The sequence below is a fragment of the Copidosoma floridanum genome, unplaced genomic scaffold (assembly GCF_036245765.1).
Source record: "Copidosoma floridanum isolate Cflo_tuat_1 unplaced genomic scaffold, Cflo_Japanese_pri ptg000026l, whole genome shotgun sequence".
In the NCBI taxonomy this organism is placed as follows: Eukaryota; Metazoa; Arthropoda; class Insecta; order Hymenoptera; family Encyrtidae; genus Copidosoma; species Copidosoma floridanum.
Window position 1 is genome coordinate 12,347,494 of NW_028321903.1, and position 6,541 is coordinate 12,354,034.

A 6,541-nucleotide genomic window follows, 5' to 3' on the forward strand; every position below is an offset into this window, starting at 1 on the left:
TTTGTTGGCAAGATAGTTTACACTTAGGTGGCTTCTAAAAAGAACCGATGAATTGATGGTTAAGTAGGGAACGTAAATACTTTTAATGGCCCTAAAAAGCGCCAGTGGTGAAACTTCCAGGCTTTTCTTTATTATTATTCCTGATGATGAAGAGCTGGCTACGGGTAACTTGATTCTTACCCTGGGAGTCTCTAACTCTCTATGTACGGAGACTGTGATGGAGGGAGGTACGCTGCTATTGAAGGATATCTCGTCTTCGTGTCGTTTCCCGGATAACCAACCGCTCATCGTTAGACAGGAACGTGTGGGTAAGCGCGTTGGGGGCGCGGAGACTAAGAAGGTAGCCGTTGTGGCTGCTCGTGCCCCTCAGAGCTGTTTTCCCTTGCTTACATTTGTAGTCACAAATTCTCTAACTGCACCAGGTGGGATGGTAGGACTGCCCCACAACTTTGAAGAGTTGGTGCAGATTGTGCTCTGGCTAGATATGTCTCCTGGTATTGTGGCAGAGACGGCATCGGTTGGAATGACTTTTTTTTTATCGCACTTGTCGAGATTCAGGGTGAATGGACATCTAGGTCCCTTTCCCCTTAGAGAAGAATGTCGTCCGTAACCGGGATACCCAGCTGCAAGACTATCATCAGCATTCTTTATAAAGCTCGTTGAACTGCCGAAGCTCGACTACTTCTCTATCGAGACGCTCTGGCGTATCATAACCACACTTATTTAATTGTGTTTCAGGTATCTTCGATTTTATGTCGACGCCACCTAGCGGATTTTACTGAACTGAAGTGAAAAGCTGGCATATTTTTGAAAAACCTTGAGCTCATTTGTTGCTATTGTTATTAAATTTTTTAAGATAAAAACTATACTAAAACTATCTAGGAAGTATCATGAATCAGTGTGCAAGATTTCAGCAAAATCGGTTCAGTAGTTTTCGCGGTTAGCGATTACAACGGTTTTAGCGACTTTGCTTTATATATTAGTAATATAAAATGATTGGAGGTACTCGGGTTTCATTAGAACTGTACATAAAGATTGTTGTAAGACACTCCTTTTCATTATCACCCACAATTCTATAGACATTGCGCGCCTCTTTCTCTGCTAGAACTTTTTGTGACTTGGGATTAAGCATAATGCTGGTCTCATCACAGTTGAAAACACGAGAACTATCTGTATTTATCAAATTTTTATCTTTCAAATAGCTTTCAACCTCATTAAACCAGTTTCTCAGATCAGCTTCTCTTACAGAAGCTCTAACCAAGGATAAGTTTTGAGGTGCACATACACTCAAATCTGGATGCTTCTTGAGAAAGCCTTCATGCCAGTGTCTACCAGGCTTTTTGTTTACAAAATTACATTCTATATTTAAGCTTTTTACATAAGACTGAACAGTGTCAATCAGCTCATCTTTGGTCACTAGAGCTCCACTTCTTGCTCTATACTATACCCATTTGGCAATTTCATTTTCAATGTCTTTTTTTAGAATCGTTGGTGAACTACTTTTTGCACTTTCCTCACCTGGATTTTTCACTTTCCTATGCAAAGTAGTAACAGGGATTCCAAAGTTTTCTGCCACTTGTTTTTAAAGATTTTCTTTTTCCAACAGACTTTATTGCCTTTTCTAAATTATCTTGAGAATATTTTTGTCTTTTAATCTTTTTTTTTAATTTTACTCATAGTTTTTGTCACACCATCTTTTTTTTCATTTTCCTTGTCCACTTGCTTTGGAAAATAATTTTTTTTTTTGGATTTTATGTTAAAGAATAAAATGATATTTGGTTCTTAATGTCGTGTGTTTGTCTGCAATAACAACACATTTAACGCAAAAAGTTATTAAGTAAGTAAGTAATTGAGAATTGTGAAGAAATGATAATGAAATATTTGTTTACGTTTGAGGTTAGATTGTACACTCAAACAAAAACTGACACTTACAAGATTAACGAGCTACTTATATATTGGATATTTACTATTTTACTTAACAATTTATCTTATTTTCTTGTAAACAGCAACTAAGTCTTATTTAATTTCAAATTGTTAACTTCGTCATGATAAAAAGAGTCATAACCAAATCAAGCTGTACCTTTAAAAACAGATTACATAAATATGTACACAAGCATTTGGAAGGTGTTGCCATATTTATGGAAAATTTCAGACTGCTTTTCAAATACGGCATAGAACAAAATATATGTACATAATTTGGAATCATCTATTAATAAATAACAACTTATATTAAACACAAATATTTGATAAAATACTTACTTTAGAATTCTTATATTATATTTTTAAGTATTATAGTTATAATTTTTTTACGGAAATTTTAAATACATTGTAAACAAATAATTCCATAAATCAGGCATCACCGTCTAAGAGTTACTGACTTGTGCAAGATTTGTGTGATGATGTAATTAACATATTATTATTTGATTGTGTCACTGTTAATTATTTTCATATTTTTGCTTCAATAATAATGAATTATTAAGGATTTCAGTGTAATTTTTTATTTATTTGGATAAATTATATACACATTAAAAATTCATGATACGCTAAAGTTTTTCATAATTGGGACACATTCTATAAATATGTACATTCACCTTAAGAAATATTGCTACTTATACACGAGTGATCTAAGCATCCCGGTAAAAATCTTCGTATTTGTTTTGCTGGCACTACACTACCTTTTAGGTTACAACTATACAAGTGAAGTGGGCACGAAATTATCAGCTATTCAAGAAAATCCAGAAAAACAGAATTTTAATCAGATGAAAAATTTTCTTTGTATAGGATAATGCTTTCAAAAATATAGTCGATGAATTGACAATGACAGAATTTTTATGCCAAGCCTATAAAAAAAAGTGCAGAACATTTGATGAATTATGTTGTTGGTAATACAATAATTCTGAATCTGGATCGATGAAAAACTTACTGGCTACTAGAAGCTCTATAAAATTACATATTTTGTGAGCATTGTACATTATTTATTCTGAAATAAGATGCCTTGAAAAACAATTTAAACCATTTGATCCAACAAAGTTAGTATACGTTATAAACGATGATTTTTTGTTGCAGAATAAAGTACAAGTTCTGTTACTCTCCTTATTTTTTAATATAATAATAATTATTATGTTCGTACATCTTAGTCCAAATATTGATATTAAAATTCGTCAAATAGATACCTTAAAGCTATTGTACCGCAGTAGGTAGAAGAATTTAATAAAATCAAAGAATTAGTAAGTTGTACATATTTTTCAGGTTACTCTTTGCAGTATACATATACGGTAACGTTAACGACTGATATAGTTGAAATACTTTAAAATCGAATTTGCAAAGGCTTTGTTTTTTTCAAATATTAAGTACGCTTTTTTAGAAACTTTCTAATTTATTTTAAATAAAAGAACCTTTTCTTCAACAAAGAATTTAATTGTTAAAATTTATTTATTCATTCACTTACAACAATTGCTGATGCCATTATTTTTCACTCTACTTTTTTAAGTGTAACTTGAGTATTCATATAACATAAAAAAAATTTGGTGGAACTGTAGATTATAATATTCTTTGGTTGGAAACAAAAGTTAGTTTGAAATGTATAACGCAGGAGCTCCAACATACATGTATTTTATGTTCAATAAAAAAAAATATGTACATTTAGGAAAGTAACGTTACCTCATTGTAAAACTACCAAGTCTTACCTGTATTTAAAGATGTAAATATTAAAAAACTTTGCAGTATAATAGAACATAACGTAATCGAAAAAGTTTAAAAACGTATTTTCCAAAACTTAATGATTTTTTTCCTTAAAATCTGAGGGATTTAGAAATACTTTTTACTTGACTTTCTGTTTAAAAATAATGCAAATAAAATGAAAAAAAAAAGTTTTTCCAACAAAACATTCAAATTTGTGTAATTGTTTAATAAACTGTTAATAACAACTTTTTCCGCCATTTTTTAATATTGAACTCTCGAAATTAATATTCAGAGCGTCAAAATATATTGAGAATACTTGGATAGAACTATAAACCTCGATACTTTTCTGGTGCCTGGAGTAAAAATACATTACTAAAAATTAATGAAAGAATACTTATACACCTTAATTAAATATTTATTCAGAACACTATGTATTACTTAGAAATGTTATTCTTATACACTTTTTTTTTTTATTTATATTGGTAAAACTTTGATTATTTTTAATATGAAAACTATAAAGTTAAAGAAAACTGTCTAAAGATATTTTTCGTTCAACGACAAAAATTATTTTAAATTAAAAAATTCTATTTTAATAATTTTTTTGACAAAAGAAAAATTAAAAAATCTGACCAACTCATGAGTTGCAAGATAAACTTCGATGTAAAATATCGCATGTTTCATAAAAGAGCACAAAAAAACAGGGTGAAAGTAATTTTTCCTGGTCTATCATTGATAAGGTCTAGTACATAAACTGTTACGTGGGAAAAGAGATTGGTAAGAAAGTACGTCGTGGTAATGATTAAAACTTATTATGATAAAGACCTTTATTCAAGATATTGCTTTGATAAGAGGAGAAAACTTGGTGCGTGTGTCTCATTTCGAGGCTCGTCGTGTACTTCTCTGAAAGCCTTATCCCTTGCTCTCTCTTTCCTTCTCCTGGCCTTAAGACCCTTGTTCTAAGATGCAAGGAGGGGGAGCCAAGAGTCTCAAATATATCTTTTAGTTAAAATTTTTTGTGGGATGAGATACAATTTCTAACATTTTACTGAAACTCTAGAGAACTATAAAGTTGAAGAGATATCTACAAATGTTTTGGGCTTGTAAGTTACGTATACTTTATACTAGTGAGTTAAACATAAATTTATGATGACCAACTTGTACTTACGGCCTTGACTACTAAAACTCCTTTAAGATTAAAACGTAATGCAGACATTTTTTGGGATAAAAGACAATTTTATTCATTTACAATTTGATCTTTTGATTATAACAATCTTAGGAAACCATTTAATTATTAAAAATTTGTCTAAAACTGTGGAGAACTAAGAAGATCAAGAAAACTCTTTTTAAGCTTGCTAGTTGACTATACTTTGTACTTATAAATTAAACATATTTTTACAATAAGCACCTTGTTTTTTATCTTGGCCACTAGAACCTTCTGAAGATGATTGATAGTTATACGGGTCATTATTAGTCATACTATCGGTGCTTACGTTGTATATTGATCATAATTAAAATGAACTTACAATGTGCTTCTAAATTTTTCTGATAGATTCAAAAAATGATAGTTATCCATTTTTGTACTAATGTGTTTTTTTATTGTTTCTCTGTATTACTACAAATTTTTTGTATGTGTAAAAGAAAATGATTCTAATAGGTGCTTAATATTCTAAAAAAGGTAACTCTCATAAAAATGAATGTTGAATATCTAAGATACTTATTTAATCTAAAAAACAACCCATGGAAAATACTGAACAAATTTTAACCTACTCGAAACTCTCTTCAAAACAGATTTATAAGACTTATAATTATACTGTTATAATTCTGATCATCATACAATAACAAAAGAAATCAAGTAACAGTTATATAAATATCTTGAAACTTTATTTTATAACGTTCTACATACATTATGCAAAAAGCAGAGCGTAAACAATTAATAAAGTTGACAAAAAAAGAGACAGAAAGTTCAAAAATACAAAAGTTCAACTTGCCTATTGTTGAGACGTTCTTGGCGCACACATGTAATGAGGGATTCACAGTACAAACAAAAAAATTAAATTTTAGTTATCAATTTTGTTAGAAAGCACGTTTCATTGCTATTTATCACAATCTTTGGGCCGGATTTTGGAATAAGACTAGCACTGAGTGGTAAGGTCCAGTGCCAACTCACCACTAAAAGTCAAAGAGAAAGGTTCTACTTGTAAGTAACAACAGCAGCGTCTATATCATGTTCACAGTAGACAAAAAAGTGGTCAGTGTCCACGCTGCACATAACTATCCTATATTCTTACTGTAGTTGTTGCCTTACTTATTAGATACCTACTTAAAGCAGCTCTCTCATCAAATATTTGTTTGCTTCTTATGACAGAAAATAAGGATCTGTACTATAGTTTCAGAATGTTCGCTAAATACTGTGTTCCCTTTAACTACTGATGTTGCTGCTAACAAGAAAATATTTTTATTTCGTGTGCATAATATAAAAGAGCTGCATGACAGTAGACGGGGTGAAATTAGCAATCGACTGAGAAAATTAATTTGCCCACAATGTTTTTTCACCATCTTGTTCAAAATGTGCTACTGAATGGGAAAGTTAAGTTTTTCAAACGGAAACATGAACAGAAATTGCTTAAGCAAATTTTTTTTAAACAAATTATAAAAATAGACAAAAAACAAAAATTGCTCCTTCTTTTTTGGCTCATTCCCAACAAATAATCAACCGAGATGTATATACCTTAACCCAACAGTTTTCGAGTAAAAAATTCCCAAAGTTTTGACAGATCCATTTTTTCCGATTTTCAAAGCTCCCTGGAAGTGCTAAATAAACGTATTTTTCTAAGTTAAAACACACGAACGTTAACTATCA